The 20,306-nt window shown below is 45.9% G+C and overlaps 1 long non-coding RNA gene across 1 annotated transcript; it reads left to right on the top strand.

The window, feature by feature from the left end:
• Window positions 1-2,790: 2,790 nt before the first annotated feature.
• Window positions 2,791-19,747, top strand: LOC128097771 (uncharacterized). The gene is made up of 4 exons (XR_008213983.1): window positions 2,791-3,457; window positions 13,638-13,827; window positions 14,207-14,336; window positions 18,719-19,747. It is a non-coding gene; the product is annotated as an uncharacterized LOC128097771 (long non-coding RNA).
• The last annotated feature ends 559 nt before the right edge of the window (window positions 19,748-20,306 follow it).

The following is a 20,306-nucleotide window of genomic DNA, read 5'->3' as shown; positions in this document are numbered from 1 at the left end:
GCTGCCAGTTTGAGGAAACAAGATCAGCTGAGAAGTTGGCCAGGTGAGGTTATCTATGGCTGACTCTGTCTCTCTGATCTTTCAGAATTTACCCCAATACCTGGCTCCGGGTTTGTTTTTATTAACAAGACCATTTAAGATTTGTGTTACACTTGCCTACAGGCAATTTTATGAAAGCATTTTCTCAATTATGGTTCCCTTTTCTCAGATAACTCAAGTTTGTGTCAAGGTAACAAAAAAATTAGCCTCACATATATGGTAGCGCCTCCCCGCTATAAATAAATGTAATAAAATAACAACAGAAATTGAGTCTACTGTCCTAAATGAGAATCAGCTATTATAATTCCACCCTGGAGGGTAAACACTTACAACTCATGCTTGGAAAGAAAGCCGTTCTCCAGTCCTTCGCCAAGTCGAACCTCCTAGATGTTACAACTTGATTCAAGAACTTGCTTGCTTACTGCATTCAGAAGGAATGGTAGTTTTGAAGGATAAGTTTGTGTACATCTTTTAATTAGGGAATTTGTTAATATTTCCCCTTGGGGACTGCTGAATAAAGACTGACCTTGCTCTGGGGTGATAAAGAGAAAAAGACATTGCTGAGTAAAGCAGGCATGGGATCAATGGTGATGATTGGGAAGCCAGCCAAAATGTGGCTCAGCCAGGGCTTATTCTCACTTCAAGTCCTCCTGTGTCCTAGCCTGTCGTCAGAAGGGTGCCGTTGAAGCCACTATTGGCTGCTTTGTTTGGCTTCAGAGAGCAACCACTAATTAGGACTTTATGTATCTGAAGAATGTAACTCGTTCCAAACCTCTGCCAGCTCCTAAAACAAAGAACTTTGAAAGGAAGGATTGGGGTTTGCTTCTTGGCACTGGAGTGGGACCCACCCCCCAAATGTGACTGCCAGGCAGAGCCCTCCCAGCCCCCACCACAGCCTTCTCTATGGTGGGCTAGGCCAGCACAGACCAGTATGGTACTGCTTGTATTACTTTACCTGGTCCTGTGTCTCGAGCTAGCTTGGGAACCTGTAAGAAAGGGCCTTCCTACCTAGTGTGCTGATATGTGCTTGTCTAGGCAGGACAATCAGGAGTTCAAGGTCGTCCTCAGCTATGTAGTGAGTTCAAAGTCAGCATATGGGCCACATGAAGAGTCTGTCTCAAAAAAGGGGACAGTTTATTTGTCTGTCCTTTGACTCACATCGTGATACAGGACCAGCTTGCTGAGCTGAATTTGGTAGCAGCATCGTCTGAGTTTACTGTTTGGGGGAAGATGTCTTCATCAGTTGCAAACATGCTGTCTTCTTTAGTCCAAAGAAACACTTATTTCTGTGGGGGTGGGGATGTGGCTCAGTTGGTAGAGTGTTTGCCTAGCATGCAGGAAGCCTTAGGTTTGATCTCCAGCACCAAATGCTGTAATGGCACAAATTTGTAATTCTAGCACCCTGGAGGTGAGGTGGATGCAGAGGATCAGAAGTTCAAGATCATTCTTGGCTACATTTGTGTTCAAGGCGTGTCTGGGATCAATGAGATTCCTATCTCAAAAACCAAACCAAACCAAACCAAACCAAACCAGACACTGCTTTGTGCTGACAGTTCAATCCAGGCAGTAGAGAGCCAAGGAAACCAGGCACCAGTTCCTGCTTCCCAGACTGCTCTGGGGTATGAGAGGAGGGGAGGCTTGCTCAGTCTTGTGTTCCAGGTGCCAGCGGGTGCGGGGCTTCTCTTTGAAAAGACATCTGTGCCATTTCCCTGGCTGGGCTGTGCCTTGGCAGAGCCGGAGCCTCTCATTTGCAAAGGCCTTTGTCTTGACTTTCACACGTCACAAAGAGTCTAGCGGGCTCTCCCTCTTCAGTCTGCTGTTTGAGTGCGTTAGCGGAGGTGAAGGTCTCTCCCCACACCTCTTTCCTGCTGTTGCTTGGTGGCTCACATTCTTTCCCAGGAGAAGGAAATGGTATCTTGAGGACCTACACCTCCTCTTGGAGGAGAGACTTTCGGTTTTTCTTCCTCCTTGCTAAAGGATGATCCCAAATCTAGATGACACTGTTGTGTTTGTTGTGGAACGAGAAGCTGAAAGCAACTTCCACTGACATTTTAGGTCAGCAAAGGCCAGACTGATCATTAGTAGCTCCAGATATACAGCAAGAGAAAGACAAAAATAAATAAAAAGCAGTGGGTGCATGCCTACATCCGTGGTCCTGGCCCCTCAGAGACTAAGGTGAGGGGACCAGCTGAGCCAGGAGTTTGACATTATTATTTTTTGCTTCACATGTATTTATTTATGTGTGGGGTGGAGGTGGCACACCTGCCGTGACGTGGCCTGTGTGTGGAGGTCGGATGGCAACCTGTCAGGGTCAGTTCTCTTCTGTTCCTGTGTGCGTTCTTACAGATTATACTCAAGCTTGGTGCCAAGTGCTCTACCCACTGAACCATCTTTCCGGCCCAAAGATCCTGAAATTTAAGGAAAAACAAAAGTGCATACTCTAACGAGAATGGTATAGAAACTTCCATATTGGGGAAGCAACAGTGTGCCAAGGAGCTGTGCTTGGTCAGTGTCTCAATTAGGGTTGATAAAACACGGGACCAAAAGCAGCTTGGGGGAGGAAGGCTTAGTTCACTTCCACATCACAAGCCATGTCAAAGGAACCTACAGGCAGGAAGTGAAGCAACGGCCATGGGAGATCACTGCTTACTGACTTGCTCCTTGTGGCTTGCTCAGCCTGCATTTTTATGCAATCTCATCAGCCCTTTTTCTTTCATTTTTCCAGGCTGTAGGTGAGGATGACCTCGAATTCGATCTCCCAGACACCACCTCCTGAGTTCTGGCATCCCAGGGCATTCAGTGCCACCAAGTCTGGTTTATTGGTTTGGTGTGTGTGTGTGTGTGTGTGTGTGTGTGTGTGTGTGTGTGTGTGTTTCCCCAGCAAAACCGAGTGAATGGTAGAGCCTTGTGTACCAAATACTCGTGCCAGGCGGTACACTGGAATAAGTGGATGAGTCTGCGTTTGCATCCGTAGCCCGAGAGTGAGGATGTGACAGCCAGAGGGAGGCAGTCGACTTCAGTTCTCATTCAAGATGCAGGAGCTCATTGGAACCGGGTGGACTGGGAAGCATAGTACAGCCAGTGTGTCCTGTCTGACTGTCCCTTTCTTGTCTCTTTCACTTCATGAAGCCTTCAAGAGCCTTGAAATGCAGGAAGGCATCCGGAATTGGACAATGAGGTTCAAGACAAAGCCAGATTCAGTGATGCTGGCCCTCACCCTGGAAGGAACGTGGGCAGAATCCACCATCAATTAATCAGGCCAGCATCCACTCTGAGCAAACCCAGGTCTGAGCAAAGCTGGGAATGAGTAACAAGCAACCCCAGCCGCTCTCTTCGTTCCGACTGAGTGAACCGGTAACCCCAGACTGATACCCAGCCTCTGTCTCCTGGCACACGGAAGTCCAGGAAGAAAAAGTAGGTGAGGCATGAAGTTTCATATTTAGCCCCACCGAAATTAAACAGGAAGTGGCAGTATGCAGGGATGGCCTGGGCTAGGTACTTGGCACATGTGGCCTGAGTTCTTGGCAAGGTCACCACAGTTTTAATTTCCCAGGGGGTAATGTACTTTCTTCTCCTTTGTCATCCAGACACATTAAAAATTAACAAGTGGAATTTGAACTTGGAGGGTAAAAAATGACTCGAGAATAAGGTTCCAGAAGCCTCCTTGTATCTTTGTCTACTGATTCACTTAGAAGGGGAAAAAGACAGAAAAGCAAGGGTCGGGAAGGGCCTCTTGCTTTCTTCTGAGCATTTCCATCTTCGTAGCTATTGTAAGTTCTTACATGTGTCAAGAGATGTATTAGAAGTTAGGTGTGGTTATGTACTGGGTCCTGTAAGCCCAGCACTTACGAGGCTGAGGCAGGAGGATGGAGAGTTCAAGAGGCAGTCTGGACTATATAGAGTTTTGCAGGTCAGTCTGGGCTTAGCAAGACCATGGAGAAAAGGGGAAGGAGAGAGACAGAGAGACAGACAGAGATGGACAGAGAGTAACGATTTTGAGAAGGGACAGAAATTACTGGACACTTCTCTTGGAAAGAGATTTGGTATCTAGGGAAACCATTAAGAAGACTCACCTGTACCATGAACCATGGCCAAAATTAACTTGGGAGGAAAGGGTTTATTTTTATTTCATCTTACAGCTATAGTCCATCTTCCCGGAATTCAGGGCAGGAACTCCAGGCAGGAGCTGATGCAGAGGCCATGATGCTGCTTACTGGTCCCTCCTCATGGCTTGCTCAGTCTGCTTTCTTATAGAACCCAGGACTTCTAGGCCAGGGATGGCACCACCCACAGAGCTGGGCCCTCACATCAATTATCAACCAAGAAAATGCACCACAGGCTTGCACATAGGCTGATCCAGTGAGGGCACTTTCTCAACCACCACCGCCCGGCTGAAGTTACCGCTTCTAAAATGACTCTAGTTTGGTTCAAGTTGACGTAAAACTAGCCAGCACAGCACCTCACTAGCTTGTGTTAGTTTGGGTTGAGCTTGGCCCAATAAAACAGCCCTGGTGGGTCACCTCACTCATCATTCACTTTCACTTAGGAAAAGGAGACATCTCCTTACAGGAAAGTGGGATGCCACCCTTCCGACCCACACTCCTTTTGTCTTAGTTTAAGACAAAAAATTTGTCTGGTCAAATGGCTTGTTTATACATGAAAATGTGAAAGGTTTGACTGAAAAGCTGGTTCATATGTGGGCTACTGAACTTTCTAAGGGCTGTAAGAACTAAGAATTTGTTTAGCCCTTACAATCAGTGAAACAACCTTTTAAAATAAATCTTTTTGAGATAGGATCTCACTGTGTAGCTTTGGCTGTCCTGGAACTCACAGAGAGCCACCTGCCTCTGCCTCCCGAGTGCTGGGATTGAAGGCGTGCGCCACCACACCTGGCTGTGGGGTCACTTTCTGAGGAGACTTGTTTCCTACTCTACAAATGGAGCAGCTTGGCTGGAACCACTGGGGCTCGGCGTCGCTTGCATCCCGGCACCGGCGCCTTCCATCCCCATTGTTCTCAGCGTTCTCTTACGGTATTTTTAATAACTTGTATGGCCATAAAAAGATTAGTATGTCAACATTTAAATCTCTGGGCCACTCCAATTCTTATTCCTCCCCTAGTTTACTTTTGACACTTGACAATCTAACAAACTAATTAATATAATGAAGCTGGGCCTTTTGCTTTTTCTGCGGTACCTTATTTGGTACACAGCAGGTGCCTAATAAGTACTTGAATGAATGGCCAATGGCAGACACTGTAGCTCAAGCCCACTCCATGCCTTCAGGACTACTCCCAGCTGCTAACTATTGGATGATTGACTTTTGGCTGGGCAAAGGGTCAGGGGATATAACTGGCATCGTCATTGAAGGATGCTCTGTGCTTGCAGAGAACCCAATAATCTGGTGCCTGATTTAATGATCTGCTGTCATTTCGAAATTCATACATTTTTCTTTTTCTTGAACTTCTGGTTCTCCTGACTCCACCTTCTGAGTTCTGGGATTAGTGGCATGAGCCACCACATCCAGTGTATGTGGCACTGGGAATCATAGTCAGGGCCTTTTGCGTGCTAGGCAAGCTTTCTCCAAGTGAGCTGTACACGGTGCCACAGGCACAGTTTTTGTTGTTGTTTTTTCAGTGAGCCCACAATGTGGGGAGTTCAGTGAGACTTACAGCAGGTACGCAAAGCATGTTATGCCTACCGAAGGAGGGCTCTAACAGCCTGAGAGCAGGGCTCTGTGTTCAAGTCAGAGCTTGCTCAGAACACAGAAAGAAGGATGGGTGTGGTAATGACCAAGGAACATGTCCTGTCCTCTCCTAAAGAATTTTTAAGGTCTGGAGAGGTTAAACATTCTTTAGGAGAGGACAGGACATGTCTGCTCAGAGGTTAAGAGCAGTGGCTGCTCTTCTAGAGGACCCTGGCTCAATTCTTAGCATCCACATGGCAGTTTACAACTGTCTGTAACTCCAACACCCCCACACAGACATACATGCAGGCAAAACACCAATGCATGTAAAAAAATAATAAAAAGGAATCATTAAAAAATTAAATTTTTTAAAAAATTTTATTTTATAATTTTATGTGTATGGGTGTTGTTCTGCTTACCACATGCATGCCTGGTACCCTCAGATGCCAGAAGAGGCATGAGAGTTCCTGGACTGGAGTTACAGAAGGTTGTGAGCCACCGTGTAGATGCTGGGAATCAAACAGGGTCCTCTGCAAGAGGACAAGTGCCCTTAACCACTGAATCATCTCTCCAGCCCCTTACGTTTTCATTTTTAAGTTCTGCCTGTCCTCTCTTGCTCCTCTTCTCCCCTCTGTCAGGCAAGCACTTGCATTAGGAATGAAGCATCCAGGGAAGCGGCTTGTGGGCAACTGTCACGCCTTTCAGTAAGCTGGGGACAGAGTTCTGACACTGACTTGTTCTAAGAAGTTGTGACATAAATCAGTCATGGTGGCACACACCTGAGAGGCAAGAGGGTCAGGAGCTGACATTTGATTACATTCTTCTTGTGGGTTACATGAGACCCTATTTCAAAATGAAGAGAAATCATGGAGTACAGTGAGTTGAGTTAGCTTCATGTGGCATTTTCACTGTTCTGTCCAGAGTGAGTCTGCCACGCTGTCATTTACAGCAACTCTTCTATTTACATCGAAGCTGGCCTTATGCAATGTAAAATTGAAGTGCTAGCTAATTGTATTAAACTTTACTTTTCCTCTGTGGAGAACAATTTATTAAATAGCAAAGAAACACCCAGCACTCAGGAGACTGGAGCAGAACTGCAGAAAACTCCACATCAGACCAGGCTAAGTCAAGGCCTTTGCTATATTGTCAGACCCTGTCTCAAAACAAAACAAAACAAAACAAAACAAAACAGACAAAAAAAAAACCCACCCTTGTGCATATTAGGACGATACTTTGTTGCTAGTACACAGTTCTCAGCCTTTTTTTCTCTTATTAAGAAATTTTCTATTCATTTTACATACCAACCACAGATCCCCCTCTCCTCCTTCCTCCTGCCCCCAAGCCTTCCGTCTCAACCCACCCCCCCATTCCCACCTCCTTCAAGGCAAGGACTCCCATGGGGAGTCAGCAGAGCCTGGTATATTCAGTTGAGGCAGGTCCAAACCTCTCACCCTGCACCAAGGCTGTGTAAGGTGTCCCACCATAGGCACTGGGCTCCAAAAAGCCCGCTCATGCACCAGAGACGGACCCTGATCCCACTGTCAGGGGGGCCCTTAAACAGGTCGAGCTACACAACTGTCTCACCTATGCAGAAGGCCTAGTCTAGTCCCATAGAGGCTCCACAGCTAATGGCCCGCAGTTCATGAGTTCCCACTAGTTTGGTTTGGTTGTCTCTGTAGGTTTCCCCATCATGATCTTGATGCCCCTTGCTCATAGAATCCCTCTTCTCTCTAGTCAACTGGACTCCTGGAGCTCAGCCTGGTGTTTGGCTGTGGATCTCTGCATCTGCTTCCATCAGTTACTGGATGAAGGCTCTATGATGACAGTTAGGGTATTCACTGATCTGATTACTGGGGGAAACCAGTTCAGGTACCCTCTCCACTATTGCTAGGAGTCTAAGCTGGGGTCATCCTCGAGGATTCCTGGGAACTTTCCTAGCACCCTATTTCTCCCTATCCCCATGATGCCTCTCTCTATCCCTCAGCCTTTGATGGCCCTTTTTTTGTCCTACTCTTTGAATAAGAACCCCACCACCGCGCCCTGGGAATGTAGCTGGCCCTAGATCTCATGGCTATGGTTTGAATAATTCAATTCAGTCTGTGAAGTCCTGGGGCTGTATTTCTAAAATTAAATCTTAAGTATATGAAGCCCTAACTTGCTAATTGAGTCAGTAGTTTGGAACCCGGCACATACTTTCTTATGGGAGCACTATTTTGGATAGTGGTCAGGTTTCCAAACTGACCCGCAGAAACTGACTTTAATATAGCTGATTCTTTGGAATATTTGACCATGTGCACTGTTCCCAGATGCCCAGCCGTGGGCCTGTATCTACTAGCTGGGCAGGGTCATGGTGAGCTGGGGTATCGGAATTGATGAGCAACCACCCCGTTTGAGCAAAGATGCAGTTAGGGCTGAGTGTGTCTACTTTAGTTCTTGGTCTGGTACCTGGTCATTAGGGGAGCCACTGGGGACCCTATCCAGGACGTTTTCTTTTTGAAAAGCAAAAGTTGCTTTTTTTTTTTCTTTTTTTTTGAGATAGAGTTCTGCTGTGTAGCCCTGGCTGGTATGTTCTCATTCTATAGCCCAGGTTGGCCTCCAACTCTAGTAGATCCTCGACATTTCTCAAAATAAAATATACATGTGGCCACAGATATATGAAAAGAAGGGTTCAGTGTCACAAACACTCAGGGAAAGGCAACAACATGACATCTCACTGGGTTGGAATGTTTATTGTCTGGTGGGTGTGGTGGCACCTGCCTGTGACCCTAGAACTTTGGAGGTAGAAGCAGGAAGATCAGGGGATACACTCAGCTACATACTAAGTCTGGGGCTAGCTGAGGCTACATGAGTACCCCCCAAACAACAACCCCCCTCCAAAAAACAACCCCGACAACAGAAGGTGGAGAAGAGCTGGAATCCCTGTCTCTTTCTTCTTATCATGCTGCTCTGTAACCTCTCTAAAGTCCCACCTAATCCTTAGTCCCTGCTTAGGGACAGAGACAGCTGAACTACTGGAGGGAGAGGTTCCCCATCCACCCACATGGTTCAGTCACATCCCTGCTCTCCCTCGCAGAGCCTCGCAGGAGTGTGATGTGCTCTGTAGAGGCCTGAGCCCACGGACCTCAGCCGCTCAGTCACAGCTGGAGTGTGAGCCGCCAGCAGGGGACTTGTTTCAATTTGGAGTTGCAGATCTCCCCAGATCTGTCACTGTTGCGTCCTCTCTCACCCCGACTTGGCATGTTTCATGTCGCTGTAACTGTATCACCTCAGCATCCGCCAGTCTGTCCAGATGCACCGCCGCAGCTCAGACTTAGTTGAGAATTGTGGGTGGGGACTTCCAGACACTTCCCCTTGGCAGAGGGCCTCTGCTGTGGGAGGGGGAAGTGGTCACCCGAGACAGCTCAGCCCTCTCCTGTGACAGGCTGCCATCTGCCACCAGACTGCTGTAGGGGACAGGAGGCAAGCCATCACCCGCTGGGGAAAAGCGGGGGTGCAGCCACCCTGCTGTACTCCTGTTTTGGTGTCACTGGTCACAGCAAGTGCCTGTGCGCTGCATGGGTAAGCTTTGGCCTGTCCCAGAGGCGGTGCCCTTTCCTTTTGGTTTAGTAGGTCTCTGAGGTGCCGTCTTAAATATATCCATGAACCCATGTCACTTTGTCTGCTTTTCTTCCGTTATAGGAGAGGGACACCAAGTCGGTGTTAAGTTCTTAGAGCCTAGTGTGATAGTGCACACCTATAATCCCAGCACTTGAGAGGTACAAGCAGGAAGATCCACGAGTCTGAGGCTACCCTGGGCTGTATAACAAGAGTCAAACCAACTAGCCGCCAACCCAAGGGCTGGGGACAAAGCTCAGTGGAAGAGTACTTGCCTAGTATGTTCAAAGCCCCAGATTCTGTCCCCAGCACTGTCAAGAAAAAAAGACCAAAAAAACCCATTTCAACACATTTCCTTAGAATCACTCAGTTCAAGTGTGGAAGGGTACTCAACATCACTGGCTGAAAAGTTCCCTAGGGAACAGTTTGAAGTCTCCACGAAAGCTCTCTGTAACTGCTGGGAAGGTAGATGTTAACAGGCAAGTGATGCTGTGTGTGAACAGAGCTCCAGTTAGGACCAGCAAGGTTCCTGAGTCCAGCACCCTGCAGGACCTCAGCCCTCTTTTGGGCATCTTCTTGTCACCTTGACTGATATAGGGAGCAGAGGAAGCCATGAGTGAGTGAAGTGCTGAGTGAATGTGTGTTTTGACATGGGCACAGCCATGTCAAGAAAGCCCAAGTCCTTGGACCCATGGATATTTGGCAAAGCCATTACTGATATGGCCCAGGCTCAAGAGAAGTGGCAAAGCTTTTCTTAGGCTCCGAGTATGAGTGCTTACGGATGACTGGTCCAGGGCTGCAAAGATTAGGAACTGTGACTTCCTTCTACTGGATGTTTACAGCCTGAGATGCTGGCTACAGAGACCTCCTAGGGAGACTAGTTAACCTTTGCCCAGGTGCTGTATCTAATAAACACATTGAGGTTACAGGTTGCAGACCTGGAGCTTCACTGTGTGTGTGTGTGTGTGTGTGTGTGTGTGTGTGTCCTTTGAAAACCTCACCTGATCCTGGCTTCCCTGGGTGTGTGTGTGTGTGTGTGTGTGTGTGTGTCCTTTGAGAACCCACCTGATCTCAGCTTCACTGTGCGTGTGTGTGTGTGTGTGTGTGTATGTGTGTGTGTGTGTGTGTGTGTGTGTGTGTGTGTGTGTGTGTCCTTTGAGAACCCCATCTGATCCCGGCTTCCCTGGGTGTGTGTGTGTGTGTGTGTGTCCTTTGAGAACCCACCTGATCCCAGCTTCACTGTGTGTGTGTGTGTGTGTGTGTGTGTGTGTCCCTTCTTCATTACCTTGTCGTTCCTAGCCACGGTGATGGGACCTAAGCCGTGCAGGTTGGGTGGGAATGGATTAAAAGACCCATAGGAAGATGACGCAATGTTCTTCTAGGTGTGACTATGAGGGTGTTTCCAGGTAACAATTGGCATGTGGGTGAGTGAACTGAGATGGTAGAAGACTCCATGTGAGACTGTAACAGCGCCATATGACCTTATGAATTTGTCCAGATGTGTAGAATATGGAACACCTTGAACAAAGTCTCATGTTGTTGTACCCATTTCTCAAAACCCCCAGAGACCACCAAGGAGCCGGTTTCTGATGCAAGCACATAAGGGTCCTTATATTCAGGTTCAACCTGGGCTATCACATGGCAGTTGGAAGGAAATGTGGCGGCGGCCACGAACCCAGGTATAGAGAGTTTTTATAGGGAAAAACTACAAGCTGGGAATTACATGCTTGGGATTGGGTAGAAGGGATATGGGGCAAGGTGATTTTTTGAAACTATTGGTCTAGACTTTGGGCTTGAAGACACATTTGAAACCATTGGGTTAGACTTTTGGCAGGGAACCACAACCCGCTGAACAGGATTATCTGGACTGCTCAGCAGGATTATCTAGATATTTTCAAGGGCCGTAAACCACAGACAAAATGTCTTCAGGAGCATACTGCTCTGTATCTGTTCAAGTTGTCATGGCACATTCCTGAGGTCCTTCCTGGAACTGAGTATAGCAGGTGGTCTGAGATGGTGGCCCTTCCCCTAAGATGGAGCCTGTAAAGTCAAGTCTAGGCCTTCACAATGTAAATGGAGGACAATGAGAGACATTGCCGTGTTGGTATGAGTTCATCAATGGCAACAAATATATCAGCCTGATGAGAATGCTGTGTTGGGGAGGCTATGAAAGGGGGGGGGCAAGGGACATATGGGAAATCTCAGTACCTCAGTATCAACATAGACTTGCTTTAAAATTGTAGTCTTGGGCTGGGGAGTTGATTCAGCAGTTAAGAGCATTGGCTGCTCTTCCAGAAGACCTGGTTTGAGTCCCAGCACCCACATGGTGGCTCACAACTCTCTGTAACTCCAGTACCAGAGGAACTGATGCCCTCTTCTGACCTCAGTGAGCACCAGGCATGCTTGTGGTGTCTAGACTTGTATAGATGTAAAACACCTACACATATAAAATAATAATTAAGAACTAAATAAAAATAACTGATCTTGATTCTTACTGATTCTTATTGTCTGTAATCTTTAAAAAGGAACATATAATTTAAAGTTTTTGGAGGGAACAGGGTTGCACTCTGTAGCTCAGATTGGTTTAGAACTCATTATGTAGCCCAGGCTGGCCTTGAACTTCTCCTGCCTCAGCCTCCTAAGTGCGGGGATTGCAAGCATGAGACCCCTGTTCCTAGCAGGATGTTGTGGGAGGCATAGAAGTCCTTGTGTTCGCAGATAAGCATAGGGGAACCAGGAATGTTCCTTCAAAGGAAGGGATGTGTACCAGTTAACTGCCCATAAGGCCGGGTGTGGACGTTACTTTTAATAGCTTAGTGACCTTCTGTGCGGTGTGGCCAAGACCACACTGGGTCCTCCCCCAGGCCCTTATTGTGAGCTTGTCCATCTATCGGAATTATCTTTATACAAGGTGTCACATGCAGTCAAGCTATAGAACCCATCTTTATGGGAAATGTCATATGTACTTACAAAAAGTTTCAGTGCAGTCGTGTCTTAAGCTTTGTTTGCCACGTGGGATTGAGTTAATTACCACCAGCAATATTTTCATCAAAACCAAACTTCCTTCTTGCTTCCGGCAGATCATTCATTACTCTGCTGGCTGTGGTGGTCACAGAGTTCCCCGCCCCCCAACATACGTGATTTAAACAAGACCAGGCCAGGTTCTGGGGGAATGTGGTGATATTATGGTCCATGGGTGTTTTGTACACCAGAAGAAGCCATCAGATCCATGGGAAATACAGTTATAGGCAACTGTGAGCTGTCAGGTGGGTGCTGGGAATTGAACTCAGGACCTCTGGAAGAGCTACCAGTACTCTTAACCTCTGAGCCATCTCTCCAGCCCCATCAGTCCAGTATTTTTGAATTTTCTTGTTCTTGGCCTGGAGAGAAAGCTAAGGGATTAACCTTGTGGCACACAGCACAAGGACTGGGGTTTCTATTCCTAGAACTCACATAAATGCCAGGTGAGTGTGGGGACCTTGGAAGACAGAGATGGGATCCCTAGAGAAAGTTGCCTAGCAACACTAGCCCTATGAGTGAGCTCTGGGTTTGACTGGAGACCCTGCCTCAATGAATAAGGTGAAAAAGCCTCCACATGTATGTGTACACAGGTACACACCCACCCACATACAAATGTGCATACACACACATACACCATACATACATGGGAAAAATGGGGAAATTTGATCTCTCCTTTACAGTGTGAATTCCCTAGAAGAAAAAAAAAATGTGCTGTAAATCTTGTTGCAGGCCCCACAGTAAGGAGCTGACAAGCTGTGACAGCCTTTGGGGACAGAGAGAAACACAGATTTTTTTTTTTTTTCTTTTTCAGGCATCAACGCGGCTCCATGTTGGGCTGATGGAATATCTTTAGGAGTCTGAGTACCTTCCCAGCATATCCTTCATCACTGGGATGAAGGAAACCTGGCTTTTCTTATTCACAATTTCAATATGTTTTCTAATGATTTCAAGAAAGTTAGTATCCTCAGCACTGAGGAGACTTGGGAAGAGAGAGACAGTATTCAGTATCCATGCCTGGTGCATTGTGTGAAGACAGGGGCATCATATGTCACTCCAGAATGTTGAAAGTCCCTCTGGTCCCACTCAATACCCAAGGGCATCTTTCTATAGAAGTGAGATTTCCTTCGGTCCCTCATGGTGGCACATGTCTGTAATTCTAGTACACAGGAGGTTGAGGATGGAGGATCATGAGTTCAAGTCTAGTTTGAGTTACACAGCAAGACCCTGTCTCAAAAAAAAAAAAAAAAAAGGGATCTTGTAGTTTTGAAGAAATTTCGACACATTGTCTGCTTTCGTTTCAGCAAAAGCCTGGCTTCCATGGCTTGCATCTGACAAGTTTCTACACCCCTGGTACTCAGAGCCACAAGTCTTCAGCTTGACTCCACTTCACACACAGAATTTCTTGTTTGTTGTATGTAGCCTGAGAACAATTTGTATCTGTTTGTCATGGCTTACGGTCTGAGGAGTCCTGGGTTTAAGGCGGTGAAGGAGGTAATTATATTTTATGTAAACAAGCATATTTTTATTTTTAGCAGTATGGGTGGAGTATAGACAGAGAGGGGAAGTGCCGATGGCTGAAGAGATTTACGAGAGGACAAAGAACAGGAAGTGTACCTCATTTCCCCTTCGCGGTGGTCACTATTAATTTCTCTAAAAGTCGCTTTTGGTTTGTGAGCCTTTAATGGCTGGGCTGCCTCTCTCACCCTCCAGAAGTCTCTTTTAATGGTATATATTTGAAACATTTTGCTATAAAAATAACATTATAAAAATGAGGGGAAGAAAAACTACCAGGGTTTCCATCACCTAGCTCACTAGTGTTACTATTATAAAGTGTTTTTTTTTGTTTTTGTGTTTCCCACTCTCTGCATAGAAAGGCAAAGACTGAATACATGGAAACCTGAAGCTACAGAGTAATGACTCTTGTGGATGTGACTTCCTGTGCAGAGGTATCTGTGACAGAGCTGATAAATCAGGCATAGGAGATTGACAACAGTGACAAGGTACAATTGAACAACTATAAGTCTACTGAATGTAATGAAAGTCATGTGACCATGGTCTTTCCCGAAATCTTTTACTGTATTAGACTCACTCGTCTTTTTTTGACCACGAGCAACTGAAATCCTGAAATATGAGACTAGAAATAAAGGGGATTAAATCAACACAAGCATCTTCCTAAAACAAGTCACACAGCACAAACTGTCCCAAGAGAGGAGAGACAGCAAAACCACATACAAGCCCTGAATCCCAATCTTACGTAAAGGCGTGATGAAGAATATGAGACAATGTATTGACAAGCTAGCCACATACTTTAAAGAAAGTACCACCATCAGGTGAAATTCACTCTAGGAATGCAGAGACAAAAAGTCTGTTCATGCACTCAACCTTATTTGAAAATCAACTGATTATTTTAATACCGAAAAGTTGTATGTAAAACCATGCCCATGAACTGGAAATCTCAGTCAATACTGTGTGATAGTCACGTTGAAACATCCCTGATATTTCTGTATTCTAAACGTGCTAGTCAATACAGTGAACCAGATTGTTGTTGGTGCTGGGGAGATGGCTCGGAGGTTAGAGCACTTGCTGTTCAAGCACAAGGACCAGAGTTCAAATCCCTAGCCCCCACATGGAAGAACTAGGCACGGCTGTGAGTGTGCCTGTAATCCCAGCATGTGTGGGGCAGAAACAGGTGGGCTGCAGGAGCTTGCTGCTTGCCAGCCTAGCTCCGTTCAGCAAGAGACCCTGCCTCAAGAGAATAAGGTGGAGAGTGATAGAGAAGGACACCCAGTGTCATCCTTCCGGTCTCTGTGTTCCTACACACACACACACACACACACACACACACACACACACACACACACACACACAGAGAGAGAGAGAATGAGAATTCCTTGTTTTTTTTTTTTTTAACAGAAGTTTGTTAAACAGGATGAGACTGGAGAGAAATAGGCAAAATGGCTTCATTTGAGGATGACATGAATGTCTACCAAGAGAATAATTTAAAAAACTTTTAGAAATTCTAAAGTTTAATAAAGAACACAGATACAAAATAAATTTTTTAGAATAAAGAGTCTTTTACATATTAACAGTGTCAATTAGAACATATGTTCTATCCCAATGTCGTAAGTAAAACAGAATGTCTAAAAATATACATAACTGATAAAGAAAACAGAACAGAGTGAAAGGAAGTCTTTATGAGTCTGTCTTGTGTGGGTGGGGGCTTGAGTGCACAGGAGGCAGGTCTTAGGGGATGGGAAGACCCAGTGTGGAAAAGAGGAACATTCTCAAGCCAATCTACAAATCTCAGAATATCCCAAACGAATTCTTGCAACCTTTTATTTCAACACTTCCTCACTCCACTGTTGATGCAGGCACACCTTTATGAGTGTCATTGCTAAGTAACTCAGGCTGGCCTTGAACTCACTACGTAGCCAACTGACCTCAGACTTGTGATTCCCTACACTCAGTTTACAAGGCAGACTATAAAGTGCTCCAGAGGCAGAAGCAGGCAGATCTCTCTGAGTTTCAGGCCAACTGGCTCTACAAAGTGAGTTCCAGGTCAGCCAGGGTTACACAGAAAAACCCTTTCTTGGACAAAAAAGAAAAGAAAAAAAAGTGCAGAAGATATGATAGTGAAAGGAAACTATAAAGAACTATTGTCAATTCAAATATATAATTAAAAAGATCCTTTACGTATCAAAAGTAACAGTTAAAATGAGAAACTAAATGAGAAACAAAAAAAATATTGCTAACACCATATATGGTTGGTTAATACTTGGTGAATAGCTCTGATACATGAAGGAAATATATAAATTAATAAAAAGTTTTAAATTAAAAGGTGACCAAAAGATAGGCAACTGTGTGAGGTGTCAGAACCAAATGGAGTCCCTTATGTCAAGCCCTAACACCCTAGCCAAACAGAGTTGAGAGTACGGAGGGATGTTCTTGCACACTTTTCTCCAGTGTTCTGACTATGTATTAAGAAGGGAATTGCACAAGTGTGCAGGTTTTTATTTTCTGGGTTTTTTGTTTGTTTTTTGTTTTTAGAATTTTAAGGTTGTGCCAATTAGCTATGCAGTTATGTACTTAGTGGTTTCCCTGGAGCTTTTATGCTTATGTGGTCTTTCTCTATCCAGAAGCAATACAAAACTCATTTGTATTTTCTTTTACATTTTGGTTACATTTTTACAATTATCAGGAGGGATTTGTAGCTATGAGTGAGACGACACGCCATTTTAAATTCACATTGTTCCAGGTTTCCATGTTCTTAAATGTGAATAATTCATCACTCACAGTTTTAGTTCAGGATGCATCGTTTATCATGTTTTATATCTTATTTTATAAGACACATTTGTAGCTGGATGTGGTGGCGCATGCCTTTGATCCCAGCACTCTGAAGGCTATGAGTTCCAGACATAGAAAGTTCATGTCTTTAAAACAAAGGCTTTTTTTTTTTTTTAAGACATAGTTGTGGGCCAGGTGGTGTGGCACATGCCTTTAATCCCAGCACTTGGGATGCAGAGGAAGGTAGGTCTCTGAGTTAGGGGCCAGCCTCATCTACAAAGTGAGTTCTAGGACAGTCAGAGCTGTTACACAGAAAAATCTTGTCTCAAACAATCAAACCAAAATAAAAACAGTTGTGGATCTTTCCTCCTTCCCTCTCTCCTTCCTTTCTTTTCTCCTTCCTTTCTTTTGTTCAGTTTTTGAGAGATCATGTAGCCCAGGCTAGCCTCTGTGAACTCTACTGGCTATAAGGCAAAGGAGAGAATTGAGCTTCAGATCTTGATGCCTCAGCCTCCTGAGTGCTGGGATTCCAGATGTCCACCACACTTGGTTTATGCAATTCTGGGGGTTGAACCCATAGCTTCATGAATGCCAGACAAGCCATCTACCAGCCGAGCTACGTTTTCAGGCTTCTATTAGAGTTTTAAGTGAAATTAACTAAGCCCTCAATGGGTTGGGGGGCAGTGATTCATTGGTTTCTCATTTGCAGGAGTTGGTGAGTCTCTTGGCTTCATCCTTTTGCATATTAATCTAACCAAGTGGAAGAGGCATGGGGCTGGAAAGTGGCCTCCGTAAGAAGGAAGTGGGCACTAGATTGCTAACAGGTACTCAGTCCGCCTGACTGGAAAGAAAGTGGCCACAAGTTGTGGGAAAGACAGGGACACTCCCTTGGGAATTCATACACTAGGACATTATGGGGCACAACCTTATTTTGAAGTTCTGTTCCTGGCTAGATTAGCCCCAGGTGAAGTAAGGTGTGTGATGACACAGATCCCTTTGACTGGGTCAAGGGCACGTGTGGGAGAGCTGTTTGGATTGGTGCCCTTACGTTCTGCCTCTCTTCAACAGCAAGAAGGAGAGCTTTGAGCCTCTGGGATCCCCAAAGAGGCCGTGAGGAGCAGAAGGAAGCTCAGAAGCCTCAGAAGCAGACCTAGCTTTGATCTCTAACAGTGGGGTGATCCCATCATAATTTTACTGATCTTCATTTGATAATGGTACTCAGCCTGATAGGGGTGCTGTTTGTGGAAAATGAGAAAAGGACAGTAAGGCTTATTACACAGTAATGCTTATCAAATGGTGACCACTGGTAGTAACAATAAAACTGTTCTGTGGTAGCAGGGATTCAGTGGGGATTCTAAAACGTAAGAAATAGAGAGCTGTCACAATGCCGGGCACCTGTGACCTATTGTTATTGGTGCCAGCCAATACAATTGGTATGGTTATTATCAAGGCTGTTACTACTGGTGTAATGCTGGACACCTGTGACCTATTATTATTGGTGCCAGCCTATTATGGTTATTATCAAGGCTGTTACTATTGGTGTAGCATCCTGGCGTCCCTCATGTTACCCCCAGGCACTTGGTACAAAGGCATCAGTCATGAGCTGTGCTCAGGTGTTTGGAGATGTGTCTCACCTGCTTGCTTAGTGCTGGTCACTGGGCCTATGTGCTTGTGCTGAGAAGCTACAAGAGTTCAGCTTCCTCATGGGACCAGCCTTCTTGGCCTGAGCTATGTGGAACCCCCTACAGAGTAAGCACAACTACAGTCTCTCCTCAACATACTAGGCCACCACTCTACCCCCAGTAATAAGGAGGAAAAAGAATCAGCGCTCCCTTGGGGGACAGGCAGTTCTAGATTTTTGTTCCCATCCAGCTGTGCTGAACAGTGGAAAACTAAACTAAACAAACCAGGCTACTCTCAAGGTAGGTACTCCTTTTCTCCTCATTCCTGAGAGAGAGAGAGAGAGAGAGAGAGAGAGAGAGAGAGAGAGAGAGAGAGAGAGAGAGAGAGAGAGAGAGAGAATGTGACAATGTAGGCCAGAAGTCAAAGTCAGGTGTCTTCCTTATTTGATATCCACTCTTTTATTTTATTTTTTTAGGCAGACTCTCTCACCGAGCTTGAAGCTCTGCTAGACTGACGTGTGAGCACTTCCGGGACCCTCCTGTCTTGGCTTCCCCTGGACGGGGGTTACAGGTGCACCACCATGGGGACTGAGCTCATTTGTGACAAGCACTTTACTAAGTGAGCTATGTCCCCAGCCCCTGGACATCCTTGAAATAAATGAATGGTTTGCTGGAAATATGCTTGCATTTGCTAAATCAGAGGTCAATGTTTTTCCATCCTTGAAGTCTGTAAGTATGACTTTGTAGCCTTGACCAGTTCATTGGGAAAATCCCATTAGTCATGGTCTGAGTGTGAGAAATCCTGTAGGCTCATGTGTTTGGTCGCTTGGTGCCCAGCTATGGAGGGGCAGCTGCTCAAGGACAACCTGTTGGTGTTATGGAAGCTTTCCAGTTTCCAGAGGGACAGCATTTGAGCCGTCTCAGAAGCTTACTGTGGTATCTGTAACCTTCCCCTGGGTCTCCACGCAGGCCAGGTGGTGTAGAGGGAAAGCCGGGTCACAGCCAGGGTAGAGAAGAAGGCAGGATTATCCCTCCCAGCTCAACCCACACCTGTACACAAGGCAACTTTTTATTCTGGTTCCCTTGAGGCACAAGGCTCCAGAGTGCCCCTGGGGCCCTTAGCACTATGAAAGGAGAGGACAGGTGGCAGCTTTGGTTTACACTTTCATAGATCCTGGGTAAGGCATCTGCTGTTTGCTCCAGGCAAGAACAGAGGCCTCCCAACTTGAGGAACTCACCTAATGCCTCCATTGTCTTGCCAGCTGCTGAAGTCAAAGAAGGTGTCACTCTGGCTGTGGTCCCTGTCTCAGAGGGTCAGCTGGCTGTACCCTGCCTGCATGGCAGGTGCTAGGCCTGGGAGTTGGTGTCCTCTCCACCCATAGGTTGAAATTCCCAGCCTCCCCAGTGAAGATGGAGTGAGGAAGGGGGCTTTTGGGAAGTCATTATCTCGTGGGAGCGAAGCCCTCATATGGGACTGGTATCCTTATAATAAGACCCTAGGAACTCAACCCTCCACCATGTGAGGATACAGCAAGAAGGTGAGCCAGAAAGCAGCCCCCGGCTGGTGTGAAATCTGGTAGTGCCATATTCTTGGATTTCTAGGCTCTTTAACAGTGAGCAATAAATTTCTACTATTTGTAAGTTGCTCAGCCCATAGTGTTTTGTTATAGCAGTCTGAACAAAGAGTGGGCATATAGACCAAACTCCCAGGCCCGCCTGGCACTATTCACGCTGAGGGCCAATCAGCATTGTTGGCTCCTTGTGTCAATTCAGGTATGTCTCGAGGTGAGGCTTCCCCTGTGAAATGCTGATTCCTGCTCAGGTGGCCAGAGTGTCATGATGGACTGGAGCAAGGTTTCCTGTGAAGGTTTATAATTGATGAGGAGAGAAAGAATGTGTGTGTGTGTGTGTGTGTAGGTGTGCATGTACTTGAGTGAGCATGCATGAAGAGGCCAGAGGTCAACTTCAGGTGTCATTCCTCAGGGTCCCTTCACTTTTGTTTGTGTGTGTGTTGTTTATATGCTCTTGTGTGTGAGGGTGCATGTGCAAATGTGTATGCATCTA

Source organism: Peromyscus californicus, unplaced genomic scaffold (assembly GCF_007827085.1).
Source record: "Peromyscus californicus insignis strain IS unplaced genomic scaffold, ASM782708v3 Scaffold_5__1_contigs__length_169319896, whole genome shotgun sequence".
NCBI classification, from domain to species: Eukaryota; Metazoa; Chordata; class Mammalia; order Rodentia; family Cricetidae; genus Peromyscus; species Peromyscus californicus.
The sequence above is the reverse complement of the archived record's forward strand: the minus strand, read 5'-3'. Positions and strand labels throughout refer to the sequence as shown.